Consider the following 17,575-nt stretch of genomic DNA (forward strand, 5'->3'; position numbering starts at 1 on the left):
ATCCTACAGGGTAGATTTCCTCACACCTTACTTTCCAAATTGGAAAACCAAGCCACAGAGATGTTAAATAACTTGTTAAACAGCTGGTAAGTAGTGAAGCCAAGCTTGGAACCTGGGGAGTCTGCTCCAGAACCAGTGCTCTTAACCACTTGGCTGTACTATCTCTCCTGTGTGTGGTTTCTTCTCTTTATAGCATGTATTACACTATACTATTATTATCTGTTTTACTTGCCTGTAAGCTCCTTGAAATTGAAGGTTATATTTATTTGTCTTCTTTGTGCCAGGCACAGAAGTATGCTTTCAATGATTTTTTTTTCAATGACTTACCTTTGAAGGAATGAATGAATGAAGTATTAGAAACAACCATCTTCATTATGCTGTACAGTAATAAGGAAGATGCTCTGATGGGGAAGAAACAGTCCTAGGCTAGTCCTGTCATCCCTTAGATAGTAAAAACCATTTTCCCTGCACTGGGAATGTTATGTTGTAGAAAAGGGTGATGCCAAAAAACAAAAGTGATGACAAGGCAGTTGAAGGAGTGTGATGGCCATGTCTGACACAAGCAGGATGTATCCAGAAGATTTTGAAACAAACCATAAAGCAAAGTACTAAGAATAGCAACATTTAACAGCTGGGAAATACCAATAGCAGACCTTTAACAGGAACCAATCTAAGAATGAAACCAAAATGTTTTACCAACCATTAGATTGAATAACAGTGAATAAGGTTAGCTGTAAAGGGAGATGTCTGTGCAAGGTGTTCATTCAATGTTTATTTATTGTGCGCCTGGTATGTGCCAGACAACGTGCCAGGCGCTTGGAATACGGTCGAGTCCACAGGTATAGTCCTTGCAAGCCCCAAAATGCACACAAGAATCATTGGCAGTGCTATCCAAATATCCTAGAGCCGAGCTGCAAACAGATGGCCCACAGAGTGAATTCAGGCATGTTTTTCAACGTATACACTCTTTTTTTCAAACTTGTTGCCAACCTTAAAGATCAAGATAGTTTACATAAAAATCTCTGTCCTCTTGAAAAAAATCAGAAAATATTAGCAGCACTCAGCTCAATTTCTGCAAGGCAACAATCAGCTAAAACTGAGTTGTAGCTGTTATTACATTTCATGCTCACAACAACCCTATGATTGTCCTGTCACCCCTGTCCCTAATGCTGGGGAACCACTAACAGGTAAGGCAATGGAAAATGAAAAACAGGCAAGAGAGGGAGAGAACAGGGCAGAGAAAAATGAGAAACACTGTGTGTGTGTGTGTGTGTGTTTAAAGCCAAAGTAATAAGAGGTTTTCAACAAGAGAAAAGATTGACAGTGTCTAATGTTGTAAGAGATCAAGCCCTCTCTGAGGTGACTAGGAGCCCTGATAGAAGAGAGCTTTTGACTTTACTTAATTATCAAGATCAGATGTGGGTCTTTCTTTATCATCCTTGTTTAGAATCTCAAAAGGGGCTGTTTCCTTACAGAACATAATCCCAGTTCTAAGAGTGGAAGCTTATGAAGTGGAAGACATGGGAGTTAGGGAAGGGAGGAAGGAAGAGATAGAGGATATTAGGAGTTCAGGCTAGAAAAAGAGCTAGGGACCAGACCGTGAAGGACCTTAGATTCTATGGTAAAAATCTGGTTATTTCCTAGGGAAAGTGGTAGAAAGGGAACTGGCATCTGTTGAATGCCTACCATGTGTTAGGTATACCTTAATACATTATCTCATTCAACCTTGACCATCACCAAAGATGTGGGTATTATTATACTCACTTTAAATATGAAGATGAGGCTCAGAGAATTGTTAAGCAATTTTCTGAAGTCACACAACCAAAAAGTGATGGAGTCAGGATTTGAAGCCAGATCTGATTGAATCCAAAGGCCATATGCTTATGATGTGAACAGTATTATAATATTATTAACAATAAATACCATTCATTGAGAGTTAGCTTTGTAGAAAGATGGATTAGGTAGTCAACCACTATGCTAAGCGTTTTATGCACTATCAAAATATTCGAAACAAAACTAAGGGCTTTATGCCCACCATACAATGAAGAGCCTGATACTCAGAGATATCAAGCTACTTGTCAAAGATTATATATTGAGTCCAAGAGCCAGAATCAAACCCAGGACCCCCAAACCTATGTTCTTAACTGCTACACTTAATGGTATTGTCTTAGTTTTGTTCCTTATGAATGAAGAGCATCATACATTGTGTTGCATCCATTTCATGTGAGATGAAACTAGATATGACCCTAAACCCTTCTGCTTAGTCCATGGTAAGCTTGCTTGCTGGTCAGAGGCTTAACTTAATCATTTTAAAAAATGTATTTTACAGAGCAACTTGATATTTTAATAAAAAACAAAAAAAAGGAAGAAAAATGTGTTTTCCATCGAAGTTTAGGTTGCTCTGTAAGCCAGACTAAGTTAATTAACTAATGATCATTTATTGTCTACCACATGCCTCGTGCTCCTGCCCGTCCTTCAAAGGTAAGCACAATCTGTGACACTTCCCTCCCCCACAAATCACTTTGGGTTTAAAAATTTTTTTTCTCTTTGTTTTTCCTAGGCATTTCAATTGACTGAATGTTTTTTAGCTCTGTCTACATGTTTATGTTATAATCCTCTCCAGAGATTTGTGGAAACTAGCTCTTTTAATTATACTCCTGTTTCTCTGCTAGATCTGCTGCCCAGTTGATTATTGTCTTGCTGATATGGTAGAGTTAGGGAGCTCAGTAGATTCAGGAAACTGTGCAAGATTACTTGACTAATAAGTGGTGGAACAGCATTCTAGTCCAGTTGTTACTCTCAAAACTATGAGACTTAAATTCTTAACCTTAAATCCTATTTAAATTATAAATGAAAATCACCTGTTGCATACTTGCAATATAAAATAACAGAAAATGGTACTGGTAATTAAACAAACATATGGCTTATTTTTTAATAGTGCTTATGTCAAATAAAAAGAACTTAGAGGTGAACATTCTGAAAGAATTTTTGCTCTAAAGCATATTTTTCAAAGCATCGTTTGTGCAACACTACTAGTCCCTTAAGATGCTTTTAGGGAAAAAAGGGTTCCATAGTGAACGGTTTCATTGGAAATACTGCTAATGTGTATTAGCACTTACTACGGTCCCTTCCCCCCAACTTTCTTTTTTCTTCACTGCCAACTTTTGGAGAAGGGAATCCGTATGAACTGCCTCCACTTTTTCATTGCCTTCCTTGTAAATATGAGATACCTTCCATGATTTCCCAATGATCAAATGCAAATAGCTTCTATAATCAATTCAAGGATAACTCTTTGTAGCATATGACCGGCCACTCTTCTCTTGGCAGCTATGACACTGTATTTCTCATTCATTCATTCATTCATTTCACAAATCTATATCAATTACCCAGTTGTGCTTGCTACCATCTTAAGCACTGACGGTACAAAATGAACAATTTAGACATGGTTTCTACTCTCCCGAAGCTTACATTCCAGTTGCTCTCCTATTTCTCTGAATTCTCTAAGTTACCTTCACTGGATCCTCTTTTCCTACTCATATGTTTAATATATGCATCTCCCAAGCCCCTATCATTTCTCTTTTTCCAACATACACTTGTACATGCAGTCTCTCTTTCTCTTTCTCTCCCTGCCCCCCCTGTTGAAGTGTCATGACTTTTGATCCCACAAATGTTTGTTAAATAAGTGAATTTATGATTTTCCTAATACTGGATATAATTATAACACTTATGCTGTTATTTTTATTCAAAATGTAGATTGTTATATGACCCACAAGTGGAATGAGGAGGAGGCTTTTTCCCCCATGATAAATAGTTCTGTGTTGAGTGAGGGAAAGGCAGAAGTGGATTTCAGAGGACTGTATCATACATAGGAGAAAGACAATGTAAGCAATTAGCAAATAGTTATTGAGAACTATTCAATTTCCTGTTAAGAAGTTATTAGGAAGATGGCAGGTTAAAAGTTTACCATAGAACTTCTCTCCCAAAGCATATCACAAAATGAGCAAAAAGGGTTTTTAAAAAAATTATCAACTGTCACCAAAGAAGGAAAGGAGCATAACCTAAGCCTGTGGTTCTTAAGCTTGGGTCTCAAGCATTGAAACCACCTTGGGAGCTTTTTATACTTGTATTTGGATTTCGTCTCCAAAGAGTCTAATTTAACTGGTCTGGGGTGCAGCCTGAATGTCAGAAGTTTTTAAAGCTCCATAGCTGCATCCAAGGTTAGGAAACATTGACCTAAGTAAAACATTTCAAAACCTGGTTATTGAGGGGGTGAAAAAGATTCTGGAGAGTAGTAAAAAAGAGTAGGGCTGTATTTCTTACCTCACTACAAATCCTAGAGGCTGAACTTCTGAACTGGCCAAATAGAAGTCTCCCTAGTATCACTAAAGCTAGAAAGAAGCAAAATGGGTAAGTATCCTTATTTTTTCTCCCTTCTTTCTGATCGTTGATTAGCAGGAACTATTGCTGGAGAGAAATAGGTGATAATGCCTCTTCCTTATGGCCAGAGAGGCTCCATAACGACAGTTCAAGAAATGATCTAAAGCTTAAGGGTCTTCCCTCACTGGAATGGCCTCCACCCCAACTAGAAGCAGAGAATCCTAATACAGAATATATAACAAAATCTCAAAAGAGATAAGAGAATGAACAAGATGAAACAAATGACTTGTCAACAATGCAAAAATACTACAGCACAACATGAAATCATGAATTAGATGCAAAAGATAGAGTCCAACCTAAATGAAAATACAAAATAAAGGAACAGAAAATTCATAAATGCTGCATTCTATAGAACAACTTAATATGAACCAGTATTCAATGAAGAAGAGCTCAAAGATGAAAAGAGAGGTTGCATGCTTAAGAAAATAAAATGACCAGAACCAGTGTCATTACAGAAAAATTAAATAAATTTGACACAAAAATTTAATTTTAAGATCAAAAGAGCACACTCTGTTCTTGGTAAATTTAAAATAAAATGCTTAACACAAAGATATATTCTTATTAAAGTATTCAACTTCAAGTTTCCACTATCATCCAAGTTCCATGAAGGCATGATGTTTTGTTCACTGTTATAATACCAGTGCTTGGAACCCAGTCTGGGAAGTTGTAGGTGCCCAGTAAATATTTGTTGAATGAATGAAAGGATGAAGAAAATTTTCTTCACTTATTCAGGAATAAAAAGCAAATTATTGAATTTCTGGTTTTGCTTATAAGGAGCTTAGGAGTCACCACTAGCTCTTACCAATAAAAAGCTGAATGGACTGAAAAGTAAACCACCCTTCTTAGATCCATAAGAAGGGAGGACACAGGGCAAACGGCTGCCCCCAAGATTGAGAGGCAGGCAGGCAAATACAGGCAGGGAGCCACAGCTTACTGGAGCAAGGACTCACAAGCAGAAACTTGCCACTGGAACCAGTGCCAGTGTAGGAAAACCTGAACTGTAATTGATTAAATGCTGGAGGCTCAATGCGGATAACTCTGAAAATTAAAAACTCTAGGGATCTTAGATATAGGAGGTGTCTCACATATTGTGATATTTACTTCCAGGAGCTCAATCAGGTTCCCATACTAAGTATTGGAGTGAAATCCCTGAGGGTTTCCACCAGGGAGAAGGGAAAAGGAATCATTTTGAAATATGCCAGAGCGTTCTGTTCTTCTTAATAAGGCCTGCCCTCAGGGAAAACTAGTTAACCAGAGCCTAGCCTGGTGGAGTATTATCAGAGCTTAAGTGACCTGGGAAAGGAAATACGCAATTCCAGCCAACTCTAGCCATCCTATTCTACATAAGTGGGGAGAAAAAAAAAAAACAAACAAAACCTGAGGAATGCTTGTGAAGTTCACAGTCCAGAAGCATAGGCTCACTAAAACAGTAAGACCTAATCATAGGACTATAGAACACTTCCCTTCCCACACACCTCACCATCACATTACTAAAGACCTACCTACAGCAGTTCCTTTTACCCAGTACACCATGTCTGGCTATCAAGATAAAGTTACCAGGCATAACAAAAGGCAAAAAACCCAATTGGAAGAGCCAGAGCAAGCATCAGATCCAGACAAGGCAGGGATGTTGGAATTATCAGACCAGGAAGTTGAAACAACTATGACTAATATAGTAAGGGCTCTAATGATAAAGTAGACAGCATGTAAGAACAGATGGGCAATGTAAGCAGAGAGGTAGGAAATCCTAAGAAAGAACGAAAAAGACATGCTAGAGATTAAAAAAACCACCATAACAGGCTCATTAGTAGGTTGGATGATGCTGGGAAAAGAACCTCTACACTAGGTGATAGATCAATAAAATCCTTAAAAACTGAAAAGGAAAGAAAACAAAGGCTGAAAAAAAAGAACAGAATATCCAAGGACTGTGGGACAACTACAAAAGGTGCAACAAACACATAATGGGAGTACCAGAAGGAGAAGAAAGAGAGGAATAGAAGAAATATTTGAAACAATAATAACTGAAAATTTCCCCAAATTAATGTCAGACACCAAACCAGGAATCCAGGAAGCTTGAGAAGACCAAGCAGAATAAATGCCAACAAATGACACTTAGCATATTATTTTCAAATTATAGAAAATGAATGATGAAAAAAAAAAATCCTGGAAGAAGCCAGAGGAAGAAAACTTACTTATAGACAAGCAAAGATAACAATTACATCTGACTTCTCAGAAACTATGCTAATAAGAGAGTGGAGGGAAATATTTAAAGTGTTGAGAGAAAAAAAAAGCCAACAACCTAGAATCCTGTACCCTGAAAAACATTATCATTCAAAAGTGAAAGAGAAATAAAAACTTTCTCAGATAAACAAAAATTGAGAGAATGTGTTGCCAGTAGACCTGCCGTGTATGAAAAGTTGAAAGAAGTTCTTTAGAGACAGGGAAAATAATATAGATCAGAAATTCAGTTCTACATTAATTTAAAAAAGAAAGAACATCAAAGAAGGAATAAATGAAGATAAAATAAAAACTTTTTTCTTATTCTTTATTGGTCTAACAGATAACAGTTTATTAATAATAGCAACAATGTATTTGGTTACGTATGCTTATGAATATGTCATACATATGCTTATGTATGCTTATATATAAGAGAAATAAATGACAGGAGAAAGGAATTAAGAATATTTTGTTACTATAAGGTACTCACTACCTGTGAAGTGGTGTAGTGTTATTTGAATGTGGATTTGGATTAGTTATAAAAGTATATTGCAAATTCTAGGGCAAGCACTAAGAATAGTTTTTTAAAAAGTATAACTGATGTGCTAAGAGGAGAGAGAAAATATGAACATAAAAAAATGGTCAATTAAAACTACAAGAGGCAGAAAAAGAATGGAAGAGAAAAATAGGAACAAAGAATAAGGGCAACAAATGCAACACAGTAACAATGATGGTAGACATTAATCCAACTATATCAGCAATCACTTTGGATGTCAGTGGTCTAAATGAACCAATTAAAAAACAGATTTTCAGACTGGATCAAAAAACATGATCCAACTATACGTTATTTGCAAGAAACCTACTTTAAATATAAAGATACATATAGATTAAAAGTAAAGGGATGGAGAAAAATATACCATGCTAACACTAATCAAAATAAAGTAGGAGTAGCTATATTAATTTCAGACAGAGCAGACTTCAAAGTAAGGACAGTTATTATGGATAAAGAGGGCATTACATATGATAAAAGACTCAATTCCCCAAGAAGATGTTACAATTATTAACATGTAAGTGCCGAACAACAGAGTGTCAGACTATGTGAGGCAAAAAACTGCAAGGAGAAATAGATGAATTCATTATTCATAGTTAGAGACTTCAACATTCCTCTCTCCCTTTCTGTCTCATAAAGGGATAGATCCACCATGCAGAAAATCAGTAAGAACCATTAGCACAAAGCATGGAATTAAGCAGAGAAACTCCACTTGGAATCGAGGATCTAAGTTTGCTTCCTGGCTCCACTTCCCAACTGAGTAAACACAGGCAAATTACTTAACTGCTCTGCACTTCAATTCAGATATATTTAACACTTACCTCAAGGGTTTGCTGGCTTGGCATATATGAGATGTAGGTACAACCCTGCTGAATAATGTAAAGCACGACACAGGTGGTATTTACTGTTATCTTCGGTTTAATACAGACATGAATTTCCCGGAACCTTAGCTCTAGGGTGGGAGCCTCAAGTTAATTTTGCAGTTTCTTGACTAAGTCTTGTGATAGGCACTGGCTATGGTCTGAGAGGAGAGGGTGGGGTGGGAAGGAGAGAAATGATCTTCTTTTCATCTTTCCTAAGCCATGCAAAAAGGCCTTACAAAATAAGAGAGTATGCAAATAAGAGTGAAACAATGGGAATTCACTCTCCTGTAAATTAAACTTGAGAAGACTTTTCTCTCTTCTGTGAGCTAATCATTAAGGCACTGAAAGCTTTGTCCATAGTTCCAGTGGTAAAATACTTCAATGTTAAATTACTGAATGACACCATAACTCAAAGAACGGAGGGGGAATAGGAGAGCAATGAGAAAAGAAAATGCTTATGTTGACATATAGAAATCCTTTAGTAATCAGCAAGGAATGGAATGAAATAAAGTATACATGAATGTTTAATGGAGTTTTTAGCAAATTAAATTTTGCAGAAATATACTTAAACATGTGGCATTGCTAAGGGCTAGCCCCATCAGGTGAGGTGATCAGACAGTCTTTTGTTTGCATACCCTGCGTGGCAAGGAAGAGAGAGAAATACACATTCATTTTCAAGAAACATAGGATGTGTGAGTTAGAGCAGTAATATATCTTCTGCTAAGTCTTTTGGTTAGGAAGAAACATTAGACACCATCTACACTGACTCCATGGACGAGGTAAGAAAATAATGCTTTCTAGAAAGAAAAGACCAAGTGAAGAAAGCTTCATTGTATCACAGACTGTGTTGCTATAGGCATACTGTTGCTCTGTAGAGAGATATTAAGAGGGGACAAGATAAAATTACAGCAGATACTGCACTTTTTTGTTATCTTGACAAGAACAGCAGCAGGACTTAGCTTAACCAAATGTTAACACTCTTCCCAAATGCTAATGAAATACAAGTAGAAAAACTGGGGGGATTCCCAATTTAAGTATTTTTATTGGCTGGTGCTTTACACATTTATCATGTGTCTTGTTTACACAGGCACCAACACAGAATTGGAGACACATGTCCCCCCACCTACACAATCACATTCCCTGAATTGTCATAGTTAACTTGCTGCCCTTCAAGTATCCAGATCTATGTTTAGGAAAGAGGGACTGGGGGGGTGGAGAGAGAGAGGAGGAAAGGAGGAATGGGGAGGGAGGGAGGGAGGGAAGGAGAAAGAAAAGGAGGGAAGGAAAGGAAAGGAAAGGAAAAAGAAAAGAAAAGATCTTGTGTGCAAACAAGCATTAGTTTGCCAAATCTCTAAGAAGTATGTGAAGGACTGACCTATGATTGGAAGGTAGAAAAAGATTAGGCCTAACTGCATTCATTAGAAATAGCCTACAGTGAAGAAACACACCCAAGAACTTTACATCCTCCTCTGCAGTAAACTGCAAATTGATTAGAATATCCTTTCTAACTACTGCTGCTGCCTTTCCTAAGGAAGGAAATCTATTGCAGATGAATAGTTTAGTGACTTAAAAGATAATGTGAGAGAGGAGCTCTGCATAATTAAATTTAAAAAACAGTGTTTTCTCAAACCAGGAAAATAATTTATAATAGGATAGGCTGACTTGATCAAGTTTTCTTATAGAGTCTTTTTCTTATAGACTGATACGGTTTGTATGCCTCTGATAGTTCTCTGCAAAATTTCTCTGCAAAATAAAGACATTCTACTTTGACTTCAGGGAAATATTTTTATTTATCTCTCCATTGAAGATACAGTCTTGTATGTCAAAGATTTTCCTATTTATTTTACGAATCTCTCCACCAGGTAGATACAATTATGTTCCATCCTGTTTTATTTTTTTATTTTTTTAAAACCTGATCCCTTTATGTTTTGTTTTGTTTTTAATTTTATTTCTTTATTTATTTATGGCTGTGTTGGGTCTTCGTTTCTGTGCGAGGGCTTTCTCTAGTTGCGGCAAGCGGGGGCCACTCTTCATCGCGGTGCGCGGGCCTCTCACTATCGTGGCCTCTCTTGTTGCGGAGCACAGGCTCCAGACACGCAGGCTCAGTAATTGTGGCTCACGGGCCTAGTCGCTCCGTGGCATGTGGGATCTTCCCAGACCAGGGCTCGAACCCGTGTCCCCTGCATTGGCAGGCAGATTCTCAACCACTGCGCCACCAGGGAAACCCCCCGTTTTATTTTTTGAAAGAAACAATGTTATAAAGATTGATCATCTCTTAAAGCATTCCTGCTGGAGGAATTCCATATGTCAAGTCTGGAGGTAGGAACAATGAAGAGGAGAAACCTCTTGCATTGTGCTGTCCTTCCAGTTGTGGTCTAGTGAAGTTCACCCTCATCACTTACAGGCTGTTAAAAGAACAAAATTCAACAGAGTATATTTGAAGATCTACTTGGCTTTATTCAACTATTCATGAACCAGGCAGCATCCCATCTAGCAACTAGCAGGGCACTCTAAGGAAGGCGCTATAAGAAGGAAGGCTTTTGCATAGCACAGGGAGATCAGCTCGGTGCTTTGTGACCACCTAGAGGGGTGGGATAGGGAGGGTGGGAGGGAGGGAGATGCAAGAGGGAAGAGATATGGGGATATATGTATATGTATAACTGATTCACTTTGTTATAAAGCAGAAACTAACACACCATTGTAAAGCAATTATACTCCAATAAACATGTTAAAAAAAAAAAAAAAGAAGGAAGGCTTTTACAGAAAGGAGGATGGGCCAAGGATGACTTAGCAAAAGAAAAGAAAGGGTTATTTGGGGGTCAAGTCATCTTCTTTTGTGCGGGAAGGGAACAAAGGTTTTATCATGCAGTTTACCTAGTGCGGATCAGGAAGTTTCAGGTTGATTGTTTTAAAGGTCACATTTCTGGGAAGGGTTGAAACTGCAATTAAATCTTGATTTGCTGTGGGTAGGGAGCAAATGACTTTATTTGGGGCGTTAATTTCTTTTTTTAAAAATTTATTTTATTTATTTATTTTTGGCTGCATTGGGTCTTTGTTGCTATGTGCAGACTTTCTCTAGTTACAGCGAGCGGGGGCTACTCTTCGATGCGGTGCGCGGGCTTCTCATTGCGGTGGCGTCTCTTGTTGTGGAGCACGGACTCTGGGCGCGTGGGCTTCAGTAATTGTGGCGCTCAGTTAAGATGACTTAGTTGCTCCGCGGCATGTGGGATCTTCCCGGACGAGGGCTCGAACCCGTGTCCGCTGCATTGGCAGGCGGATTCTTAACCACTGTGCCACCAGGGAAGCCACACTAATTTCTTTTTAACGAGGTCTTGTGTAGGAAAAAAGCTCTTCACAAGGATGGCTGAGGAGCTGTCCCTTCTCACTCAATGGTTTCCATTAAATGTATTAAAGTTACGGCATTTCCTTCAGGTATACACTCAAATGCAACAGGTCTAGGTGGACGCTTCCTCATCTCCCACTACACTGGCTCCTCTTCTTTTCTCTCAGTTTTACTACCTTTCTGTCAACCCCCAAAAGTAAAAACGTGACTCCTACCTTTTCCTCAATCTCCATGTTAAATCAGTAAGGAATGCTCAAACATGCATCTTCTTCTAACCTCAGCTAGTGCGCGCGCATAAACACACACACACACACAGACACACAGTCCTCTTCTTCTCAGGCCTTTATTACCTGTTGCTTGGATTCTTACAAGCTGGTCTTCGTACCTCCATTCTCTTCATGTCCAACCATCCCTACAGATCCTGTGATTTGTGTGTAGGAGGATTATCAGAAAGTGCTCAGAAACATCTGTGAGGGAGTAAAGGAAGCAGGATTGGGCAGATGGAAATGTAAAATTGCAACGTAGTTGCAACAGAGGCCTTAACCAATTCCACAGGGAACTCTGAAGGGCTGGACCTTCAGAGATATCCACAATTGAGGCAAGGGGGCTGGGCCCTTGTAATCCCACAGAGAACTGTCATTAGAGGTGGGCTGCCTATGGAGACATAGGCATAATCTTGGGCAAGGTAGCTCTCTTTAACCACCATGCCCTCCTCAGGCTATGGCTGTAGCACCTGTCCATTTACCATCAAAACTGTGCATAAGAATACCAAGAAAATCCCCAGTTGGTCACCTGGGGTCCTAAATAGACTGCATACTGGCCCAGAGAATGGCACTTGCAGGGTATTGTCTCTGAAAGCTCTCAGTTGGTGATACTGTTTGAGGCCTTGTGGGCAGGAAAGGCAAACCCTACCTGGAATATGTGGCACTACTAGTCAAGATGAATTATTGCCCCTTCCAGTGTGGAGGGAATCCACTGTAATAAATCTGCTAAGAGGCTAATTGATCTCTTCAAGAGATAGTGCTGTAACAGGGGCTCAGCATGGGTTTCTGTTGTTGGCAGGGGGAACATTTGGCGGTGGTAGTAACTGAATCAACCCTGGTGATTGGGAGCCTGTGCAATTGGGCCCATGAGTATCCTCTGTGGCTTTTCTTTATATAAACCAATTGTAGTAGCACTTATTTTTCCAGTGGCAAAGGTAGGCTGACATCAAATGGCTAGGCCATTCTGTCTACTTGGGGGTTAAGTGCCTCTTCTGTGGGTGTATGCTCTCTGGTGGCGATAACATGTGACACAAAGATCTTTACCGTTTGTACTCTCTCCCATTTGTCTGTCCACATGCCTCCTCCCCAAACTTGTACACAATCTCCCAATCTTTCTCCTTCATGCCCCTTCCAAGTCAGTCATCACTGCCATGGGTTTATATTCTTTCCTTGGCCTACTGCTCTTTTCATACAAAGTGGATGACCAGTACACTATCCAAAGATTCCCCATCACTAGCTTGCTTACGTTCTCTGCTTATTCTTATGCTCAACTCCAGATATACCCCTTCTATCTTAAGATGGATTGATGCTGGGAAAGACCAGTCTTAGTAGGTCTGACAGAATGATGGACTGTTCTGGCCTCATAGTCACCTGATGTTTCACAGTCAAATCTCCATCTCTACTAGGGCCCCATATATATTGGGATACATATATTGTAGTATGTTTGTCAAATGGTGTATAATTTTGTGTTATAGATGGCATGACCCTAGGATCTACTTGTGATTCTCCTATGGCTGCTTTCCATAAATTCCACACAGTGTCTTTTCCCACCAGAGGTACAGTAGGGTCTGCTGGGTTGTATGAGTCATATGGCCCGAGTGGCAAGGCTATTGACACCACAGCCTGGACCTGTGCAGGGCATGTGCTTGCTCCAGGTCTCACTCAAAGCTGGCAGCCTTATGGGTCACTCAGTAAACGGGCAGAGTAGTATTTCCAGTTGGGGAATATGCTGACTCCAGAATTCAATAAAGAAGTTTTATGTTTCTTTTTTCATGGTCAGAGGGACAAGATGTAATAATTTGTACTTTACTTCGATAAGATATCTTAGGCTCCCCCACTAGTTTCCTGAACATTTCACTGATCTGGCAGGTCTTCCATCTTTAGAGCGCACATATCTTACCAAGGCCTCCAATGTACTTGCCAAGGTTCTTTCTTATTTTGTTCAATTAATGTGATCTCTTCTGCCCACTGAGATATTCTGCAGAATGTCTAGATGCTCTAGGTTCCTATGGATTATATTAAGACAGACAGCAGGATAGTTAACATCCCTGGGGCACAACTATAACTTTATACTGATGTTTGTCCCACATGAATGTAAATTGCTTCTAGCCCTCCTTCCAGATAGGGTAAAAAAAAAAAAAAAACCAACATATTCCTCAGATTAGTAGCCTTATACCAAGTACCCAAGGCCATGGTATTCAGTTTTAGCTACATATGGCACAACAGCTGCAATTGGGCCTACTACTTGGTTGATTTTGCATTATCCCACTTTCATTGTGTGGGATCCATCTAATTTTTGTAGGACCCAGACTAGTGAATTAATGGAGATTCAATGTGGAGCACCATTTCTGTATCCTTCAGGTTTTTTAAGTTGGCAATCTTCTCTTCCATTCCTGGGAAGCAATTTTATATTCTCAACTGAGAAATTTCAGAGGCTTCCACTTGACCTTCTCTAGTGTCATAGTTCTTGCTTCATAGGCCAAGGAACCAATGTTGAGGAGATGACCATGGATCAAGTAGATGCACTCTGAGTCAAACCTGTTTATTATCTGGACCCCATAAGCCTCACTCTAAAAAACAAGTCAAGGATGGGTAATCAGGCTGTTAGCCCTGATTATCCATTCATGATTTCTTTTGATTTACAAAATTTAACAATATCTTTATTGGCTGTCCATTCATATTACCCATAGGGGTGCCATGTTCTATTAACCTAGTGGTTCTCAAGTTGTGATTTCAAACTACCAGCATGAGTATCAAAAGAGAGCTTATTTACAATGCAGTTTATCAAGTTCCACCTCAGACCTACTGAATCAGAAATCTGGAGGGTGAGGTCCAGCAAGTTCTGTTTTAGAAACTCTCCAGATGATTTTGGTGCATGCTCAAGTTTGAAAATAATTATATTAACCATTACCTTAGCTCTCTTTGAGTCAGGTCTCTCTGGCATCCACTCTCAGTTTTTTTTTTTAACATCTTTATTGGAATATAATTGTTTTACAATGGTATGTTAGTTTCTGCTTTATAACAAAGTGAATCAGCTATACATATACATGTATCCCCATATCTCCTCCCTCTTGCATCTCCCTCCCACCCTCCCTATCCCACCCCTCTAGGTGGTCACAAAGCACTGAGCTGATCTCCCTGTGCTATGCGGCTGCTTCCCACTAGCTATCTATTTTACATTTGGTAGTGTATATATGTCCATGCCACTCTCTCACTTCGTCCCAACTTACTCTTCCCACTCGCCATGTCCTCAAGTCCATTCTCTACATCTGCATCTTTATTCCTGTCCTGCCCCTAGGTTCTTCAGAACCATTTTTTTTTCTTAGATTCCATATATATGTGTTAGCATACAGTATTTGTTTTTCTCTTTCTGACTTACTTCACTCTGTATGACAGTCTCTAGGTCCAACCACCTCGCTACAAATAACTCAATTTTCCTTCTTTTTATGGCTGAGTAATATTCCATTGTATATATGTGCCACATCTTTATCCATTCATCTGTCGATGGACTCTTAGGTTGTTCCATGTCCTGGCTATTGTAAATAGAGCTGCAATGAACATTGTGGTAAATGACTCTTTATTTATTTATTTTTGGCTGCGTTGGGTCTTTGTTTTTGTGCGAGGGCTTTCTCTAGGCGGCAAGCGGGGGCCACTCTTCATCGTGGTGCGTGGGCCTCTCACTATCGCAGCCTCTCTTGTTGCGGAGCACAGGCTCCAGACGCGCAGGCTGAGTAGTTGTGGCCCACAGGCCCAGTTGCTCCGCGGCATGTGGGATCTTCCCAGACCAGGGCTCGAACCCGTGTCCCCTGCACGGGCAGGCAGATTCTCAACCACTGCGCCACCAGGAAGCCCCCATGACTCTTTTTGAAATATGGTTATCTCAGGATATATACCCAATACTGGGATTGCTGGGTCATATGGTAGTTCTATTTTTAGTTTTTTAAGGAACCTCCATACTGTTCTTCATAGTGAGTGTATCAATTTACATTCCCACCGACACTGCAAGAGGTTACCCTTTTCTCCACACCCTCTCCAGCATTTATTGTTTGTAGATTTTTTGATGATGGCCATTCTGACTGGTGTGAGATGATACCTCATTGTAGTTTTCATTTGCATTTCTCTAATGATTAGTGATGTTGAGCATCCTTTCATGTGTTTGTTGGCAATTTGTATGTCTTCTTTGGAGAAATGTCTATTTAGGTCTTCTGCCCGTTTTTGGACTGGGTTGTTTGTTTTTTTGATATTGAGCTGCCTGTGCTGCCTGTATATTTTAGAGATTAATCCTTTGTCAGTTCCTTCATTTGAAAATATTTTCTCCCATTCTGAGGGTTGTCTTTTCATCTTATTTATGGTTTCCTTTGCTGTGCAAAAGCTTTTAAGTTTCATTAGGTCCCATTTGTTTATTTTTGTTTTTATTTCCATTTCTCTAGGAGGTGGGCCAAAAAGGATCTTGCTGTGATGTATGTCATAGAGTGTTCTGCCTATGTTTTCCTCTAAGAGTTTTATAGCGTCTGGCCTTACATTTAAGTCTTTAATCCGTTTTGAGTTTATTTTTGTGTATGGTGTTAGGGAGTGTTCTAATTTCATTCTTTTACATGTAGCTGTCCAGTTTTCCCAGCACCACTTATTGAAGAGGCTGTCTTTTCTCCATTGTATATTCTTGCCTCCTTTATCAGAAATAAGTTGACCATATGTGCGTGGGTTTATCTCTGGGCTTTCTATATTGTTCCATTGATCCATATTTCTGTTTTTGTTCCAGTACCATACTCTCTTGATTACTGTAGCTTTGTAGTATAGTCTAAAGTCAGGGACCCTGATTCCTCCAGCTCTGTTTTTCTTTCTCAGGATTGCTTTGGCTATTCGGGGTCTTTTGTGTTTCCATACACATTGTGAAATTTTTTGTTCTAGTTCTGTGAAAAATGCCAGTGATAGTTTGATAGGGATTACATTGAATCTGTAGATTGCTTTGGTAATATTTCACGATATTGTTTCTTCCAATCCAAGAACATAGTATATCTCTCCATCTGTTTGTATCATCTTTAATTTCTTTCATCAGTGTCTTACAGTTTTCTGCATACAGGTCTTTTGTTTCTTTAGGTAGGTTTGTTTCCTAGGCATTTTATTCTTTTTGTTGCAATGGTAAATGGGAGTGTTTCCTTAATTTCTCTTTCAGATTTTTCATCATTAGTATGTAGGAATGCAAGAGATTTCTGTGCACTAATTTTGTATCCATCTACTTTACCAAATTCATTGATTAGCTCTAGTAGTTTTCTGGTAGCATCTTTAGGATTCTGTATGTATAGTATCATGTCATCTGCATGCAAACAGTGACAGCTTTACTTCTTCTTTTCTGATTTGGATTCCTTTTATTTCTTTTCTTCTCTGATTGTTGTGGCTAAAACTTCCAAAACTATGTTGAATAATAGTCGCGAGAGTGAGCAACCTTGTCTTGTTCCTGATCTTAGTGGAAATGGTTTCAGTTTTTCACCATTGAGGATGATGTTGGCTGTGGGTTTGTCATATATGGCCTTTATTTTGTTGAGGAAAGTTCCCTCTATGCCTACTTTCTGGAGGGTTTTTATCATAAATCGGTGTTGAATTTTTCGAAAGACTTTTCTGCATCTATTGAGAGGATCATATGGTTTTTCTCCTTCAATTTGTTAATATGGTTTATCACATTGATTGATTTGCATATATTGAAGAATCCTTGCATCCCTGGGATAATTCCCACTTGATCATGGTGTATGATGCTTTTAATGTGCTGTTGGATTCTGTTTGCTAGTATTTTGTTGAGGATTTTTGCATCTATGTGCATCAGTGATATTGGCCTGTAGTTTTCTTTCTTTGTGACATCTTTGTCTGGTTTTGGTATCAGGGTGATGGTGGCCTTGTAGAATGAATT

Source organism: Balaenoptera ricei, chromosome 8 (genome assembly GCF_028023285.1).
Source record: "Balaenoptera ricei isolate mBalRic1 chromosome 8, mBalRic1.hap2, whole genome shotgun sequence".
Taxonomy (NCBI): domain Eukaryota; kingdom Metazoa; phylum Chordata; class Mammalia; order Artiodactyla; family Balaenopteridae; genus Balaenoptera; species Balaenoptera ricei.